General features: G+C 46.1%; 1 protein-coding gene and 1 non-coding gene across 3 annotated transcripts in view; both read right to left on the bottom strand.

The window, feature by feature from the left end:
- GLI3 (GLI family zinc finger 3) overlaps positions 1-7,032 on the bottom strand; it is a 335,268-nt gene extending 328,236 nt beyond the window's left edge. For both annotated transcript variants that reach the window (XM_075558170.1, XM_075558171.1), the window contains exon 1: positions 6,863-7,032. The gene's annotated coding sequence lies outside the window, so the exon portion shown is untranslated. The remainder of the gene's footprint in view (positions 1-6,862) is intronic.
- Positions 7,033-16,889: 9,857 nt separating this feature from the next.
- LOC142457508 (U6 spliceosomal RNA) lies at positions 16,890-16,996 on the bottom strand. Its single transcript, XR_012786234.1, has one exon. It is a non-coding gene; the product is annotated as a U6 spliceosomal RNA (small nuclear RNA).
- Between the last annotated feature and the right edge of the window lie 2,698 nt (positions 16,997-19,694).

Below are 19,694 nucleotides of genomic sequence, written 5' to 3'. Positions count from 1 at the left end.
AAACCCAATTACTTAACTGCAACTAGTGAAAAGCTTATGTGACATGAAGTCACCCTTGCTATTTCAGTTAAAATCACACATGACACTTTTGTGTGACGACTTCAACTTGTTGGCCATGTGCGTTTGCAAGAAAAGATGGCCTGTGAGTCTGACTTCCTCTACTGCCAGAAATGTGTGGGATGGGGGAGGTGGGGGGGGGGTTGGATAAGGTCCCTATTTAATGCTTGTTACCTTTTCTGAGCTTTGCAAAACTACTAAGCACCAATCCAGTGTCCTTAGGTTCGGTTTTCAGGAAGGATCTCGCATTACAGGTGCCATTAAAGAGTGAGCAATAATGTGACGCAGGCTGACACCCTCACCTGCTGCAGATTTGCTGGACGGAGCCAATCCTTCTCAAACAGAAAATGAGATCTGTGAGTCAGTTATCAGCCTACAGATCCTCTAAGCTCATGAAAACGGTTATTTCCCCTAAGTCCACATATATCACGGGAACATCGTGGCTGAGCAAATGCGTCCCTTGTCTCATTTCACTAGGATGACAAGAATTAAAAGTCCTCATCGCAGTTTCAGAAAAGGAAGGCTAAACTTAAAAATCATTCTAAGAGAAATTACCCTAACTTTAATTACTTAGGCCTACATGAGTCTTGGCAATAAAGGGTAAGGATGCTGAGTGTGTTTCATGAGGAGTAACTTACTTGTAAACCATCACCAATAGTACTGCTTTTCAATGAAGTTCACTATTTTTTTTGAAATGTACCATTCATCATACTTTTGCCTCCCAATTTTCTAAACGTGTGATTCTTTGACCTGAATTGCAATTGTAATAGCAAATCTGTCACAAACTTACAGATTTCTACATAAGATTCAGTAAAAATCACCCCAATGGTCCATCCATCCTACCATGTTACTTACTCAGACAGAATTCTTCAGCTGGTTTAATTGGTCCTCTTGCCCCACCCATCCCCAAAACCAAGGTGCAAAAATCACTGATCCAAATTCCACCAAACAACACACCCTCTCAATTAAATTCTCTGGCAATGAAACTTCATTTTTGAAATCCACCATTCAAAAACAGACTCTGTACTGAAGTGACATGACCAGGTCCACACTTCTGGTCACTCGTCAGGTTTCCATGACCTCGCTCCATGAAGGCTTCCTTCTTAAGCTCTTGGACAGGGTGTTTCTTTGCACATAGTAAACTTTCTTTGAGACTGCATTATTATTTCAAAAAAAGTATTATGTAAAGAAATCGATCATAAGGTTCACCTGCCTCAGCCTTTCCTTATTGCCACCTGAGACCTATCTTGCGTCCAAATTTTGAGTTTTCCTGTTGGTTTTATAAAATCCGATGGTTCGTAATGGAAAACACCACTCTAGAGTCTTGTTAAGAGTTTCATGCGATCTTCAAAAAGTCAAAAGGACAGAGAATTTTCCACAAGAAAATGCACACATAAATTATCGCCTCTATTGTAGAGTGATTCTCATCGAAATATAAATAGACTCTTTCCCACTATTTAATTGCTCTAACTGTTGTAGTGTTTTTGCAAAACCACACAAATATGCGACCAGGCACTTGGGTTTCAAACCTATTCCTCTGCCACCCCACCCCCGCCCCCCACTCCAAAATCAAGAAAGGCCCCTCTGCCTGTGTCAGGGCGGCAATCAGCCCAATTTACTGCAGGTAGAATTTATATGTACAGTGCATGCCACAACAAAACCGCAGTGTGATGCCAATGCAGCCCTTAAGAAAGTGTTCCCCTAAGTCTCTGCAAAGAAGCTTTGAAAGAAAGCAAGGATTACAGTATGCTAGAAGGTAGGGAGGGGACTTACCTCAAGCCCGGCCAAGCGGAAATCAGAGCAGTAATGCTGCAAGCAGACAGTACACTTTCAAAGCTCCAGTGGTGTGAAGAAGTGCTGGGCAGCGTGGCCTGAAGGCAGCACTAATACACTGGTGACTTATGGCTGGGCTGGAGCAGACAATGAATTTGGGGTTGCAAACTAACAGAAACCAGGCAGTACTTTGACAAATGGGCTTTCACAATTTCATTCATTGAATAACCTTTAAGCACAAAATTGGCTCAGGTTCTCTTGGGAATTATATGGCATGTTGTTGGACAATGATGTAAGTATTTTCTTTTTTAATTATGACTCTTATGCAAAATGCAAAAGCCCAATCTATCAGCCTACAACGATAGATACTAGCGATGCAGATGTGGATTTCAGCACAATATTGCCGTTCAGGAGGGGAGCTGAGCTGACGTGTGCTCCTGCCACCTTATTAACTAGGTAATGGCTTGTTCATTCAGCTTCTTTACAAAGTCATAGATTTCCTGGGACATTTTGTCGGGCTGAAACATGCCCAAAACAAATAACACTTTCACACTTAGAAAAGTGGCGGGGGGAGCATCCAAAGTGGTCAAGAGTAGCTAAGACATTTGGCACTAAAATACAGTGCATTTAGAATGACAAGTGGAAAAATAAAAAGCTAACTCTTCGGGGCCAGGTAAAGAAAGGGGCCCTAAGAGAAGGACGACACCATATAATGTTCACAAATGCACTTTACAAACACGAGGACCATCCAGTTCCTTTCAACAAACAGCTCCCCTCCCTCTAAGGCCTTCAACTGAAAAAAATAGTAAAATTAAAATTTTGGTGATTGTTAACAGAATGAAATATCTAAAGTGTCTCTAAATTAACAAGTACCACTTGCTCCAGACAGCATTCACTTTAGCAGCTCCTAAAATCTTAAGAAAAGGATCTTAAAACAGGAAGCTTAGTGAGCTCATAAAACTGTTGTTGGAGCCAGGAACACATAGCATATTTAATCTGCAAACTGTGAGAGTCTACAGTGATTTCAGCAAGATCTGAGGCATGCCCTCAAGGTTTGCTGGGATCTGGGATTAGGGGGTTGATAAGAACCTCTGCTGGCCATGGACATGTTTTTCTTCTGCAGTTAAACACAAATGCATAGAGACGTTTGACTGCTGCTTGGCCTTACTGCTCAAGTTATATAAAAGCTTTGCAGCTCCTTTTGCTGTCAATATATCAAAGTTTAAAAAAATCATCAAAGTGTGAAATTTCATTTAAAGTCTTCTCCAGTCTACAGCTCTATTTCACAGGCCCATCAAATAAAAGTAAAGATGAAAAATACACTGAAAGTACTTGAGAAACTTTGCAGTACCCCTGCCCTGTTGCTGTTTATTCTGTCTCCCTTTATTCGCTTTGAAACTCAGACAAACCCATTCTCATCCAGGAAAATGACAACGTGAAGTGAAGTGGCGGCCTGGTATCTTCCACTAGCCTTTAATGAAAAGCTAACCTCAAGTCACTAGGAGAGGGGAACCTTTTGTTTAACAAATACATTTATATAAACACATGGCCTTCCTCTATAGTCACTTCAGCAGTTTAATTGCCTCTCCTGATATAAGTTGGCAGAAAATTTCTTGCATCTTACAAAACAAATCCGACTGACTACACAATATGAATGCCAGCAAAATGAAAACCTCCTTCAAAGAATTCCTTAGCTGGGGATTTATAACAATTGCATAAAGAAGAAAAGTCTGACTTTTAAGATAATCTACTATAGTCTAGAAGTATTAACATTCCATTACTAAGGTTTTCTTGAGGATTTCATGACTCACTGATTCGCTTTCCTTCAGTACATTGCTGTCTTCATATAACTGAGTACCTGCAACAATGATCATTAAATTGTTTCCTTTCATGAGCTCCCAAACCCTATGCTCAAAAGGAGGAGGGGGTGGGGCGCTATCTCAGGGGGCAGGATACCTTACCTAGAAGGAAAACAGTGACCTAAGTGGCTAAGCACAGAGGAAGTCTGAAACCCTTCCAGCATGCAGGTAATTAAGGCAACTTAACTGGCCCAGAAACAAAGGAAAGCTCAACTTTGAGATTTGGGCATCAATTTGATAAATTAACAATTCCTTCATTAAATAAGTAATGAAAGAACTCAACAGAGCCATTTTTCATCAGTACTGAATTTTCTCATTTTTGTCTGTGGGTCTTTGCAAATTAGATAGACCACAAAAATATGTTTGTAGCGGATTTGATTAAGCAAAAAAGATGTCAAAAGGAACCTGGGATTGGTTTTTAAGTATCTGAGTTGGATCTGCCCACCTATTAACCATAAACACTACCACTGATACCTTTAGAAAATGTTTCTGCGTGTGTGAAATTTCACTAGACACCTTTCACATTGGACTCATTCACGCATCTTCAACCATAGCTTCCCTGGGCTGACTTTTAGAATTATATACAAGGTAAAGATTTCCCCCTAGGCGGGACTTTTTAATTAAATAGCTTTTAGTAGAAAATAAACTCTCTTTTCTCTAGAAGTGTGCTATCACAACTAATTTAAATGCCATTTCATGTTTGTTTTAGGTGGGGCTACAGCCTAACTGGCCTAAAGTATTTGTATACCAGGTTGTTAAGACTAATATTTCCTAACATAAACAAATTCTTTAGCTACTTCATACAGTTTACATTGTTAAAACCAGTCACCACTGCTGTAATGTAGCGCCCCATGAAATGAAATACATATACGCTTCTGCTTTAGAAAAATGAAGAGATTCTGAGGTTATTTCGATATTTTAAAACATGGCATTTTCCTCCTTCAAAATAATCTTGACACATGTAATTAAGAAACTGTCAGACTATTATTAATTTTTAATTTAAAACCTAAATGAAATAATTACAGAAATCAATCAATAAGGCGCCTATTCAAATTACAGAGCAATTACACTCCAAATGAATACTGTGAGCAATTTTTTAAAAGATTTCTGTGTATAGTACACTAAGACATCAAACAACATCAGAAGCGTAACATGGGCAAGATCGATCGTGCTTTCCTTAAACAGACTTAAATGAGATCATTTCTGATGGCCCACCACTAGCCATGCCCAACTCACTCAAGCTGAAACTCTTAAAAAGTGAATGTATTTCCACCAGACACCTATTTCAGGGATCTGAAAAAAAAAAACAAAAAAAAAACGCTCTCATCCAACTTCCGTACAAAATTGCAACAGGGGGGAGAAAGACCTAATGCTTGTGAACTTTGAAAAAAGTGAGCAGGGGGTCGGTGTTTGGGCAACTGGTAACACCACTTTGGTAATGGCACTGCCCATGTATTTGCACAACAGCCTGCCCTCCAGTCCCCCACCCCCACCCCCACCGCCGGCTGAAGGTTCTTTTACTTGGAGATGCGGACAGTCCATCATTTCAAACCGAAGTGGCAGCTGGAAAATGCGGAACAGCTGGCAAAGAGCTGGGAGAAAATGTTTTACATAAATATATGTACATAGAAACTGGCAGAGAGCCATGCACAGGGTACCCAAGGCCAGAATCTACTTGCACTCCAAACCAGGGATGCGAAGTTGGGGACTAGGCGGAGCCGCCGGGTAGGATGCAGTCTTAGTCCTCTCTCTCCACGCGGGGTCACCCAGGGAAGCCTGGGAGCCGGCCTCCGGGCAGAAGCTGTCTTCCAGGTGGAGGTGAACGTGAGCACCAGGTTCTGGGAAAGCTCAACAGCCGGGATGAGGAGTGGAGCTCCAGCATCCGGCAAGCTGCTCAGAAGTCGGTTCACACTCTCTCCCAAGTTTGGGGTAAATATTGACTCGCTCTCCACCTCCTCCGCCCATTTGCCGGCCGCAACTCAAGAAAGTAACTGTTGCCCCGCAATTGATTCATACTCCACTCTGCCCTCTGGAAAAGCGGCCTCTTAGATGGCTGTTTCGGGGCCCATGGTGGCCCCCAAACCCCACACTCCCAACTCCGGTTCCCCGCAGTTTCGAACGCTTTTCCTGCTGGGTTGTTGTTTTTTTTTAATCTTGGGTCCACACTCGGAAGAGAACTCAAGAGAATCCCAAATCATGCACAGAGGGTACAACTTTCACTTTTCCTCTACCACGCCGGAGGCGCGCCTCTCCCCATCCGCTCACCCCCCGCACCCCCGCGCCCCGCGCAAAGTCCCGCAGCCCCGGCCCGCGCGCCCGCCCGGCGCCCCAGGGAGCCCCTGCCAGAGCACGCAGGTCGCGGCCGGGAGCTCTGGGGTGCAATCGAGTTCTTTTTCAACCTTTGCTGGAGGAGGGGAGGGGGGCGTGCAGAAGAGGCGCGGGGCGCCCTCGCCGCGATGGCAAACTTGGTGCGACCGCTTCCGAGACGCGAGCTTCTGCCCTCCGTCTGCGGATGGCCGCGGAAACACTTGGAAAGGGACCGTCCGGGAGGAGGAAGCGACTGAAAGGCTGGCGCCCACACCTCCAGGTGTTTCTCGCGAAATCCGGGGGCTTTGCGGACAGCCATTTTCCGGGCCGCCGCCGGCTTCCCGCGGCGGGCGCCCACCTCTCGGGCCCCGGGCCCCGGCGCGGCCGAGCGAGCGGACCGCCGAGCGCCGGGCGCGCGAAACAAAGAACTTCGGGCGGGACGTACCTGCGGCGGCGGCGGCGGCGGCTGTCAAGTCCCCGAACTTCCCATAGACCCGCGGCGGGGGCGCGGCGGGCGGCTCCGGGCTCCCCGCGGTGGCGGGCGGCTCGCGCTACGGCGAGAAGCCGGCCCGGGGGCGGGGGGCGCCCGCGGCGCGCATGCTGCGGGGCTGGGCGCTGCGAGGGGCGGGCGGGCGGCGCGGGGCGAGCCGCGGCGAGCGGGCCGGCGAGGGTGCGGGAGGGCCGGTGTGCGCGGGCGCGCCGGCCGCGGGTCCCCTGCCCACTCCCGCCCGCTCGTGCCGCTCCGGCAGCGGCTGCAGGGACCCTGAAACCCGATCCGTCCTGACTCACAGGCCCTGAGTGACAGTTCTGATTTGGGTCCGCCGCGCGGGAGGGAGGGGTGGGGGGGCCAGAGAAAGAAAGCAAACCTTAACTCCGGTCCCTTCTCGGCAGCCACGCGACCGTCCCTCCAAAAGGTCCCATCCCGGCCTGCAAGCGCCCCGCCAGGTGGGGCGTCCACCCCACGCCCCACCCTCGCCCTCGGACCCCTGCCGCCGCCGACGCTACTCACAGGGCGGGGGGGTTGTCCCCGCGCGCACGGCGTGGCCCTCCTTCGGGCTCCCTCCTCCTCCTGCTCCTCCTCCTCCTGCTCCTCCGGCGCGCGCTCCTCCTCCCCCAAGTTTTAACAGATGTGGCCGGACTCTCCCAGCGCCTCGCACTCCTTCCCCCCCGCCCCGCCCCGTCCCTTTTCTTCGGGCCCCTCGCCACCTCCCCGGGGCCGCGCCGCTCGCCGCCGGCCGCCGCAGGGGGCGAAGTTGGGAAAACTTGGGAGGGCTGCTCGCCTTACTTTTGCTTCCGAGCTCCTGCCAGGCCGCGCCGCGGCCCCGCGCGCGCCCCCCCCCGGCCCCGCCCCCGGCCCCCCGCCCGGAGCGGGTCCCAGCTGCGATGCCGGCGGCGGCGAGCACCCACCCACCCGCGCGGCGCGGGGAGAGGGGAGCCCGGTGGCGCCCGAGCCACGCGCGCTTTCCCTTCGCCCCTCCCGGTCCTCACACAGACACATTCATGCCTGCTCCTCCTCTTCCCCCTCCTTGACCCCGCGCCCGCCGGCCGCTCGGCGCGCCGAAGCCCCACCCACCGCCTTGGGCCGGGGGGCCCGGGCGGGATCTCACGGACGCCCTGCGGGCCGGTGCTCCCTGCCACCCCGACACCTCCCGGGCATCTGGGGCGCCCCGATTGCATCCTGCCAGCGCCCATCGCCTCCTGCACAGCCTCCAGATCCTCCTTCCTCTCTCACTTCGGGCTCCCCTTGCTTCTTGTAAGCCCTCCTAGGTCGCCCCTTCCCTGGGCGCCCCCTTTTCTGGTTTTACGTTCCCCCAGGCCAACCCTGAAACAAACTCTCCTTGCTCTCTCTCTCTCTCTCTCTCTCTCTCTCTCTCTCTCTCTCTCTCTCTCTCTCTCTCTCTCTCTCTCTCTCTCTCTCTCTCTCTCTCTCTCTCTCTCTCTCTGCTTTTGGAAGTCCAGTGTTTTCCTCCACTCTGGATCCAATTGCCCTAGGCCAAATCTGGGAAGTGGGAACTGCCGCCACCCAGACAGCTTGCTGCCCCGTGGGCCACTGTATAAAGGACGCAAAAACAAAGACCCCAGGCTTAGAGCCGGGGCTCTACTGTGGTGCTTCCCCTTGAGCTACCAAGTGTCGGTGCCTGATTTATTTTCAGCGGCCCACACTAGTAAAAATTACTGTACCTCCTTCCTCAACCCGCCAGCCTACCGTCATCTGCTTTAAATGTACCCAACCTGCATCTGTAACTTTAAAGAGAATGTGTGTGTGTGTGTGCGCGCGCGCGTGTTGTGGGGGTGTCGGCGACAAAGAAACTATAAGAAAGAAAAGCACACCCCAGAAACATGCCCAAATAAATCCATTCTTCCTGGGGTAAGCTGAGAGCTTGTCCACCCACCCCAGGCAGCAGGGCCTCCCAGCTCACCCGTGCACTTGTGTTGACTCGCAGAGTGTCTTGACTCCAGGAAATGAGTGGGTGGCTGAATGATTAGCTATTATGATTTGAAGAGCATTTTGAGATTCAAATACTTCTCTGGAGATTTTTTTTTTTTTTAAGGAATTGATGGTGGTATTCACGATTTGTTTCCTGGGACTTGTTGCTCACAAAGAGATGAGGAAAGCTAAGACTGGCACGTGTTTTTGAGAAACGAGGTAAAAGTAAGGTTGAAAGTCATTTTTGAGGCCTTCAGGAATTTTCTTTATGACTCGCTATTTAAATAGATATGTATATAAAAATCCACAATATAATAGCCTAAGTAAAGCCATTTTGTATTAACCAAACATTCTGCACCAGACCCTAGGTACAACCACAGGCCTTATAACATTCTCAGAAAAACCAAAACAGCTCCTTATTCTTAGAACTGGCAACAGACCACCCTGCACCAGGAAGTTGTGCTTAACCACCTAACCACAAGATCTGCTTCTGTATCAGCTTGCTTGCACAGCTGCGCAGCTCAATTGTTTGATTAAAAAAACAAAACATTAAAACCTAAGTCTGGAAGCAAACGGGGCCATCCAGCCAAGCACCCTCTTTCTTTCAGGCAGCTGGTCCCTGCGCAGGTTCTTTTTTTGTTAATAAATTCTTTTAATTCTTCCAATCTCACATTTCCGTTGTTCTTGTCCGGCCTGTGTACAACTTACTATCCATACTATGGGTGGTACTGACAATAGATTGCCAGGCGACCATAATGGGTCAAATTCATCAAATATACCACAAAAGAGAGAATTGACCATTTCATTCTTCAAATTATGCAGCATGAGGGGTTGCCGTGAGTTTTGTTTGTTTTTGTTTTTCTGTCTCGTCCTATAGAACAAAAACAAACCAAAAAAATTGCCATTGAGTGGATGTGGAATCATAGGGATCCTATAGGACAGGGTAGAACTGCCCCCTGTGAGTTTCAGAGACTGTAACTGTTGCTGAGAGGAGAAAGTCTCGGTTTTTGCCGCAAAGTATCTGGTGGTTTTGAACTCACAAATCTAACCCACCAGGCACCAGGCCTCTTCCTTTAGAACAAGAGCCTCACAATTCAGGGGCTAGAGTCCCTGACCCCATCTCATGAACTGCCTCCAGGCCTGGTAGAATCCCTGAGCTTCTGTGGAGTCTGCGACTCATCTTTGGGCTGGAGATTGCAAGACCAGAGTGCGCACTTGCCAGCGTGCTTAATGGGGCTCCAATGAAAGAATGCATCTGAAAGTCTAAAGCGACACTCATGAGCAAGGATTATTAGTACATTTTTGCAATTGCAGAACATTGCAACCTACTTTTTCCCATATATATTCCCCTAGCATCAGTCACCTTGTTCTTTTTCTTTCTTCACATTCAAGTGTGTGCTTCTGCCTCAATCACAAGAATGCAAATAACGTACATCCTGATAGCCTCCTCTGTTCACCCAACGGCAAAAAATAAATAAATAAGAAGAAGGGCAGCCAATAAATCAACGGAAATAAACTGGAAGTTCTGACTTTTCATTCCAAATGTTTGCTAGCGTATTTGAGTCATGAAGATCCTGATTCTCAGCTCTTAAAAGACAAAGAGCAAAACAAAAAGCTAATCTTTCACCCATCAGAATAGCTGAAAATAAAATAGGAGGGAAATAATGTATCTTACGTATGTCCCTATTTCTCCACCATAGATTCTTGGTGGAGAGAAACAACTCCCTGAATTAGTGGGAAACATATAGAGGTATGTGTTTCTTAACATCCACCATATATTCTTCAAATAAGGGCCTTCTGTGATCAGACATGATGCAAACACCATAGTAAAAAACCTTCTTAGAACCCATCTCCTGCTGTCCCTGTGACCATTGCTGCTGCTACCTGCGCGATTGGAGGCTGGAGGAATAGGCACCAGCAACAGCAGGGCTCAGCAGGTGCAGGCAGGAGTGAGAGGAAACACGTGGAGAAGGGTTTGAGGCGTGCCCAGACCCATCCCTCTCCTCCATCCACCTCAGTTGCAGGAGGAGTGCAGGCTTTCGAAGCCCCTGCCAGCATCTACCCACCAAGCAGAGCCTAAGAGGAGCACTTTGTCCTCTGCCTCACCTGCCTGCGTCCTGCCCATGGTCCAATACTGCAAGAGTCTGGGAATTAGGTCTTTAAAACCCATTCATGAGAACCAGTGAACAGAAGGAGAGCAACTTTCCTTTTAAAGAACAAAACTTAGGGGGCTACAGCACATTCCGCCACGTGTGGTCCAAATGGATATTAAAGGACACCTGTGGGTTGCTGGAACATTGTGGTATCAATTTGGGATTTGAGAAGATTGAGGAGGAAAGGGGTGGAGTCTGGCCTGTCAATCAAGATATAACCAATGAGGTCTCTGTGTGGGCATGGCTTGTTCCTGAGAATTCTGGGAGCTCCTGTATTTCTTCCTTGGAGACAGAAGACACTTCTCTCTCTGCTCACTACCTGAGATGATGCTGTACTGACAAGACACATGGCGCTATGCTCTAGGAGCTAGAGAAGCCACGTGGACCTGTCCTGATGCAACCAGACCTCTGGATCCAGAGAAGCCACGTAGAGACCATTACTAGTGCTGAAATGCTTGCAACGGCTCTGGATCCACAAGACTTCCAGCCCACTGGCCTGTGATCTTCCTGCATTCGGCATCATTGCATGTGTTTTGTGAGGACTTTATAGATTGGTATCGGACATTTGGGCTCATATTGGACTTAAGACCTGATCTGGGCTGGGATGTTTTCTCAATATTCAACTGCTCTTGTATATAAATCTATTTCTTATTCACATGAGTCTCTATGAATTTTTTTCTAGTCTACTCAGACTAACACACACATCTTGCAAAAACAGAGGGACCAAGATGGTTTGCCTTAATGTGAGCTAAACAATGCCCAAATACATGAACTTTCCATGTACTTTAAAAACAAAAACGCTTTTGGCTAGTGGAATCTCGATATATGAAAGGGAAGAAAGAGTACTGTGATTAAAGGGGTAGGGAGATGTCAGTGTTTGCCCCCCCACCAGTCTTTCTCCTGTTCTAAAAGTCCCGCTGGCGTTTTGAAACTGTATTACAGCCTCCCTTCGAATGGTCAGCAGTCACTTACAGACTTAGAAGCCTGAGGTTGCCTTTCATCAATGTCTAAAATATCACCAATACAGATCGGCTTATAACCACCTGACACCAGTTTTCTTTTCTAATGCAAATCATATGGAATTTTTAATATTTTTTAAGTCCTCAGAATGATTATATTTATAAAACTGTTTTTTTCAATGAGGTGAAGAAAGGTACTTGAAGCACTGAAAGAGATCATGAAAGAAGAATGAAGGATCTACAAATAAGAAGAGAAAGGATAAGCCTAAGAGCACGCTTCACACACTTGTTACGTACCATGAAGTCAGTCCCCACTCGTATTGACCATCCCTACAGCAGGACACTGTCCCGTGCCATCCATCCTCACAACGGCTATGGCTATATGTGAGCCCATTGCTGCAGCCACTGTGTCAGTACATCTTATTAAAGGCCTCCATCTTTTGTGATAACTCTACTTTTACCAAGCTTGATGGTCTTCTTCTGAGACTGGTCTCTCCTTATAATACTCGGGAGAACCCTCCCCCCAAAAAAAAATTGAAAAACAATCTCTGCTTGGTGGAGTTTTCTGGTATACATTTTTTTTTCCTGCTAGGCAAGCATCCAGCAACTTGCTCTGAGTTCGTGCATCCAGTGGCCTCTCCTGGGAAGGTTCTCTGTGGTTACAGTGAACTATTTCCTTGAAAGCAGTTTCCCTCACTTGTTTTTTGTGATGGCTGATTTAAAAGAACAGCATATGGCTGTGAAATTTTGTTTCCCACTCAGGAAAAATGCCACAGAAACTGTTGTCATGTTGAACACAGCTTACAAGACAGCACTATGGGAAAAATTCAAGTGTATGAGTGGTTTTCTCATTTCAAAAAAAGGTGAAATGTCAATTGATGACAAACCTCGTTCTGAACATCCATCAACTTCCCGAATGGATGCAAATGTTGACTGTGCATTTGGAGTTCATCCCACCAGGTCAGACTGTCAATCAAGCTTTCTATTTAGAGGTTCTGAAAAGTTTGTGTAACAGTGTGCAACAAAAAAAAGGCCTGATTTGTGGCAAATGGGGGACTGGTTTTGCCACCTTTGACAATGTACCTGCTCACGCACCAGTTTTGGGCAAAAATCAGCATGCCTCTCTTGCCCCACACACCTTACTCACCTGACCTCACTCTTTGTGACTTTTTGTTTCCTTGAATGAAGGACAGTGATTTGATGAAGTAGAAGAGGTGAAGAAAAAAAAACGAGGGAGGTGCTTTCAGCCATCCAAACAGATGAGCTTAAAAAATGTTTCCAAGAATGGAGTCGTTGCAGATTTGACAAATGTATTAAGTATAATGGAGAGCACTTTGAAGGTGATAAGTGTGTTTTGTACAAAATGTAAATACTTAATTTAGGAGGAAAACAAACCTCCAGGGTTTTGGGGGCGCCTTCTCATACATCCAAAGTATGGGAGAGCAGTGACACCTTTCTACCTTCCAAGGGGCAATCCAGCTGTACCTCTTCCAAAATGATTTGTTCATTCTTCTGGCCGTCTGTAGTACAGTCAACAATCCCCACCACACCACCAAGTCTTCCTCCTGTTTTGAATAACCCGGCCCTGCTATTGGCTCCCAAAATGTCAATTGCTTGTAAGCACAGAACTCTCACCTTTTCTTCTTTTTTTAATTTTAATAAATCTTTTTATTGGGGCTCATACAACTCTTATCACAATCCATACATACATCAATTGAGTAAAGCACCTTTATACATTCGTTGCTCTTGTCATTCCCAAAATTCGCCTTCCACTTGGGTTCCTGGAATCAGCTTGACACCTTTTCTTCTGTTGTCCACCTTGGAGCTGCCATAGGAGGGTTGATCCCACTGCCTCCGGTAGCCCTCAGCCTTTAGCTACGATGAGCTTAGATGCCCAGCACAGGTGCTGGCATCCTGGGGGCATTGAAGTCTCAGTGTTTATCTCACGTCTGTGCTAGGAAAATGGATTCTGTAGTCACAAAGTATACTCGATCACAAACATCTCAACACTTTGTTATGTTTGAAAAAACTCCTACCCCCAAATACTGGAACCCAAGTCATCCTCGCATCCCTTCCACTGGGATGAGAGAACTGAGCTATGAGCAGCTGCTTACTGCTAATCGATCCCACCAACATCTGTCTGTCTTGCCCGCCTCTTCAGCTCCACACTCTGGCACCTAATCCAAAGGAAAGAGAGAGAGAAAGATGTAAGAGCAAAGAGAAGGGAAGAGGAGAGACGTATTGATCCTCAAAGGAAATAAATACGGGGAAGGGAGAGAGAGAGATGCTTGTCCTTCCCGTCCGTCAGCCGGTTAACCTGAACGACTGCACGTTGAGCAGCTCTTGTATCCCCAGGGGCACGTGCTCCAAGGACCAAAACTCCAGGGCACCAGATGTGAGTTATTTCACTTCCTTGTCAGGCAAGGAAGTGCCTACACATGAAGGTATCCAGCAAAACTCCACTTGGATTTAGCCAGGCTGCGTTCAAACTCTCCTCAAATGTCTGGGTTCCTGATTTCCTCAAGGGCCTTTTTCTGATTCATCTCCAAGACCTGACAACCCGTTCCTGGAATGAGATGACTTGATAGGCTGGGAGAAGCCCTGGGCTTCACCTGGTCCTGGTCTCAGTGTGGGTCTCCTGCTGCCCACTCCAATATCCTGCTCCTCGCGGGTCTGTCCCCACTGCATGCAGAAAAGGTAGTAGGAGACAGAAGGGAGTCCCTGGACACACACATCTCTCTGGAGTGCCCCAGGAAAGGAAGCACTTCTGAGATTGGAGAGAGGACAGGAGAGGAGAGGAGCCTGACCTTCCCAGGGGACCGGCCCCTGCCAGAGGAGAAGGCTGTAGTGCACTGCACATGGTGCCCCTCAGAGGCGCTCACTCAGCGCCAGCATAACTTGTTCTTGCATCTTCCTGGAACAGTGGGATCATAAATGTAACACACATGTCGGCTGTGTCCCTCTTCACCTTGGAGATGTAGCTGTAATTGCCTTGGACCTCAGCCAATCCCACAACCTGGGAAGACCTAAAACTCTCCCTTGGGGTTTTTTACAAAGTTCAGGGCCACCGAGGAGACTGCATTAAGTCAATCCTGAACAATCCTTATCCGTTCACAGGAACCCCACTCACAGGGAGCATGCGTTGAGCTGTGTCCATTACACTGATGAGTGGGCGGCCCTAGAGGTCACACACACCACAGTCCAAGGACCTTGGCTGCACTCTGGACTGCCTGCCTCTTTCCTCTCGTTCAGAAATAACACACACCTCTCTGTGTCTCGAACAAAGAAGTTTTCTGACAATGGTTTGCCTCTTCAGGGCCCACCTTCCTTCTGAGTAAGCAAAGATCAAAGGCCTCACTCTGACTCTAGCCACTGTAGGTACTGCTTCTTATTTTTAATCCTGACCCATCAGCAGATGGGACTTGCAGGATGATGGTGCACAGACAGAGCACTGTAAAGAGATAGGAGTTCCCTTGTTACACTCAGATCGACTTTCCTTCCATTTACTCATCCAACAAATGTGCATTGAGCAGGTACTGTGTAACAGTCTGCAGACATCACTCGGTACGTGGTGGTGAGCATTCAGTTACATTTTTGCTTTCACTGAGCTAATAAGCTAGAAGGGAAGCTAAGCATTAAGACTAGCAGACTCGATTGTTTCAGTTCCCAATAAACCATGGAGATGAAAGTGGTGGTGGCGTTAGGCACCGCGGAGGGGTTTGCCACAACCCTCTATGCAGCAGAACAAAACATGGCCTAGTCTCATACCATCCTCGTGACCCTGCTGTGCTTGAGCCCCCATTGTTTCAGTCAGTGAGTTAATCCATTCCCTTGAGTCCTCTTTTCCACTGACCTTCCTGATGAAAAGTATGTGAGACAAAGCCTCACCATCTTCCCCTCCTAAGGGATATGACCCACAGAGTGGAATGCCATTGCAGTCAATAAAATACAGGTAAACATCAATCTGCGATTCTCTGCTTCTACGCATCTGTACTCCTTCAAAGGCAGGTTAATTTGTTCTCCTAGGAATCCACGTTGTGGTCGCTAGGTGTCATTGAGTCAGTTCTGACCCATAGCAACCCTGTGCACAACAGAGCAGAACACTGCCCACCCAGCCCTGTGCCATCCTCACGGTTGTTCCTGTGCTTGAATGTACTGTTGCAGCACTGTGCGTTCCCTGGGATTCCAATAGACTCTGTCCAACACCACCGTGTGAATGCATCCATTCTTCTTCAGTCTTCCTCACTCAGGATCCAGCTCCCACAGGCACATAAGGCAATTGAAGATTCCGTGACTCAAGTTAGGTGCACCTCAGTGCTCAAGGTGATGTATTTGATCTCATGACTCTAAATAGGTCTTCCCAGTGAAATACGATCTTTGATTTCTTCACTGCTGCTCCCATGGGTGTTGATTATGTATCCACTTAAAATGGAATCCTTGCCAACGTCAAAGTTTTCCTTGTTTATCATGATGTTGCTTATCAGTCAGTACACATATTTAATAAGTATGATGCCATGATATGATCCTGATGCACACCTCTCCTGGTTTTAATGTATGCCGTTTCAGAATATCTTTCCTGATTGTAAACCACATGGGATCTCCTTCTTCTGTCTGTGTGAGCACGATGAAGTGTTCGGAAGTTTCCATCGTTTGCGATGTTATCCATAGTTTGTTATGATCCCTGTAGTTGAATGCCAATGCATAGTCAATAAAATACTGGAAAGCATAACAGAAAAGCGGGTGACGGGAGACGCTGGGAAGTGTAAGATATGATAAAATAATAATTTATAAATTATCAAGGGTTCATGAGAAAAGGGGGATCGGGCAGGGAGGGGAGGGGAAGCAAAATGAGGAGCTGATTCCAGGAGCCCAAGCGGAAAGTGATACTTTTGAGAATGATGAGGACAACGAATGTATAAGTGTGCTTTACACAATTGATGTATATGTGGATTGTGATAAGAGTTGTATGAGCCCCAATAACATAGAAATATATATATATACATATACTTAAAGGTACAAAGTTTTCTCATGGCAATATGCTAAAGATTTTGTTATATAATCTTTTTAATTATTTCTAAATTTTTAATTAAAATTATTTTAAAGCTTAAAAAAATACAGGTAAGCATCAATCTGCTCTTCTCTGCTTTTAATCAGCTCTATCACTGCAGGTCCTTTTTGGAATCTAACTAGAATTTCTGGAAAATCTCTGAGTATCACGCAACCATTTGAAAAATTACCTTCAGCACAGTTTTACTGGTATTGTTTGATAATTTCCACATTGTATTCCATCACCTTTCTTTTTCTTTTTTCTCCTTCTTTTTTATAAACAGCATTTTAATCTCCTCATTTATGAAAAACTACGGCACGCTTCACGAATTTGCGTATCACCCTTGCTCAGGGTCCATGCGCTAAACTTCTCTGCATCGCTTCCAATTTAGTGTACGCACTGCCGAAGGGAGCCCTCTATCCTTCCTTTTGATAGGGCAGAAGAAGGGATCTCATGCAGCCGGTGGGCCGTGTAGCTGTCTTCCAAATCCCTTGGCGGAGAGGAGCGAGCTCTCCTGTGCCACGTTGGCTTGTGGAAACCTGCCTATTGGCGTTCTCTCCGTTCCTGGATCCTTGTTGTTTAGCTAACGTCGTTAGTGTACCTTGATGGCCATCAGTCCTTGATCACGTGCTACCTGATGAAATGAGTCAATGTCGACCAATTGTTTTAGTGCAGTGACTATGTATTAATTTCATTTTCTTTTGATGCCTCCTGCCTCAGTCAATATTTTCCCCCATAGACTCTCTCATTATTGAAATTCAAACCTTGAATTTTTTTCTTCAGTCCTTTCAGCTTGAGAAGTGTTCACTGTGTCTTTAGGGCTCTTGAACTTCCAGTGTTTGCACATTTCACTGTAATGTTTTACTTGGTCTTCGTGAAATGCCCTTTGAGTTTTCTGTTCAGCTCTTTTACCTCATCATTTCTTTCATTCTCTTTAGTTTTCGACATTGTAGACCAATGGGTGAGGTGGGCGGGGCTTACTCCCATAAATGTTACAGTCTCGGAAACTCACCGGGGCAGTTCTACTCTGTTCTGTTGGGTTGCTATGAGTCGGCATCAACTCTATGGCAGTGAGTGAACGAGTGAGTCTTAAAGTCTCTTCTAAAATGCATCTGATCTTTTGAAAATCGTTCCTGTCTTTTGAATGACCTTGTGCATGTGTGATGTGGTTGACTTCACCCTATCATTTGGTCGCTCTTAGGTTATTAGTGTTCGATGTATGGTATCTGTGTTTGAAATGGTATTCAGGTGGGATGTACTCAAGGTCAAATGTTGGTGCTTATGTACTTGATTTGATTTTCTTCAGCTTCAACTTGAATATGAGCATTTGATCTTTTCCCATCAGCCCCTGGCCTGTTCTGCCTGATGATATTGACCTTCTTCCCCATCTTTTCCCATAGATGCAGTAGATTTGCTCCCTCTGCATTCCAACTGGTGAACTCTACCAACATAGTTGTCATTTATGTTGTTGAAAAACAGTATCTATAATTAAGAAGTTGCTGGTCTTGCAAAATTCTACCATGCAATCTTTAGAATCATTTCCATTACCACCATCATATTTTTAACTCTATTTACTTCTTTGTTTCTAACTTTCCAATTCCAATCACCAGTAATTATTAATGCATCTTGATTGCATACATGACCAGTTTTAGACTGCAAAACTTTGTAAAAGTCTTCAGATTCTTCATCTTTGACTTTAGTGGTTGGAGTATACATTTTAAAAATAGTCATATAAGCAGATCTCTTGATAGATAGCTATATTATCCAATCCGATCTTTTTATAATGACTGTGATACTATTCCTTTTCAATTTGTCATTCCTAGCAAAAGAGACCAGGTAAGTATTTGATTCAAAATGACCAATGCCAATCCAGTTCAGCTCACTAATGCCTAGGATATTGATCTTCATGCATTTCATTTCTGACAACTTCCAATTTTCCAGATCCATATTTTGTACATTGCTTGTTCTGTGTTATGAATGGGTATTTTCAGCTTGTGTTGGGCTGGATTGTCTAGAAGAAGAAAAAACAGTGACATATATGTATAAGAAAGAACTTTATATCAAGAATAATTTCATATCAAGAAAGCATTATAAGGCAATCCAACTCAAATCCATGGGTCCAATGCTAGCCTGAGCCCTCTTCAGAATCATGTAAATCAAGACTGATAAAACAGAATGGTGACACAGAAAGCAGGGAGGTTTCAGGATGGTGGGTACAAAGTCAAGTGGACCCAAGGTTGGTAGAAGCATGACAGGGAACTGACAACTCTCAAGGTCAGTGACCCACATGAGGCCACCCCTGAAGGCAGAGACAGTATCCAATCAAGGAGAAGGGCAATAGAGAGACAGAGAAAAGTTATCATTGTCTCTCTTACAAAAAAGATACAACCACCTGCCCAAGAAAGCATCACCAGGCTACCACCTGATTGACAAGTCAGACTCCCGCCTACTATACACAGGTAATATTAAAATAACATAAAATATCACCACCAAACAGCTATTTCTTCCCATTTCAAGTTACACCACATCAGCAAGTGTGTTAATCTGGGTAGACTAGAGAAACAAACTCATAGACAATGCTTTGAGTATAGGAAAGAGCTTTATATAAAGAGTAATTGTACATTAAGAAAAAATCCCAGCCCAGTCTAGATCAAGTCCATCAGTCCAATATAAGCCCACATGTCCAGTACCAATCTGTAAATTCCCCTTCAGACTCACGCAATATATATAATGATGCTGAGTGCAGGAAGATCACAGGACAGTGTATGGAAAGTCTTATGGATCCAGTGGTACCTCAGCGCTGCCACGGATCTCCACATGACTCCTCCAGCTCCAAGGCTCTGGCTGCAATCAGTGTAGCTCCATGTGGCTGGTCAACAGGGATGTATAGCTGAGAAAGTATGTATCTAGCCCCCAGTGAGCTACTTATCTCCTTAGTGCCTCCAAATGAGGTCATCAGGCTGCGACCTGATTGACAGGCTAAATGCCACCCCTTCATTCTTCAGTCTCAAATTGACAACAGATTATGTAACTACCGCAGCCACTGAATGTCATAAAATCTTTGCTCGATCCATGCCATTAAGGTGGCTCATCTTCTAGAATTATATCAGC

Source organism: Tenrec ecaudatus, chromosome 9 (assembly GCF_050624435.1).
Source record: "Tenrec ecaudatus isolate mTenEca1 chromosome 9, mTenEca1.hap1, whole genome shotgun sequence".
Lineage (NCBI taxonomy): Eukaryota > Metazoa > Chordata > Mammalia > Afrosoricida > Tenrecidae > Tenrec > Tenrec ecaudatus.
This window is presented reverse-complemented; position numbering and strand designations above follow the sequence as displayed.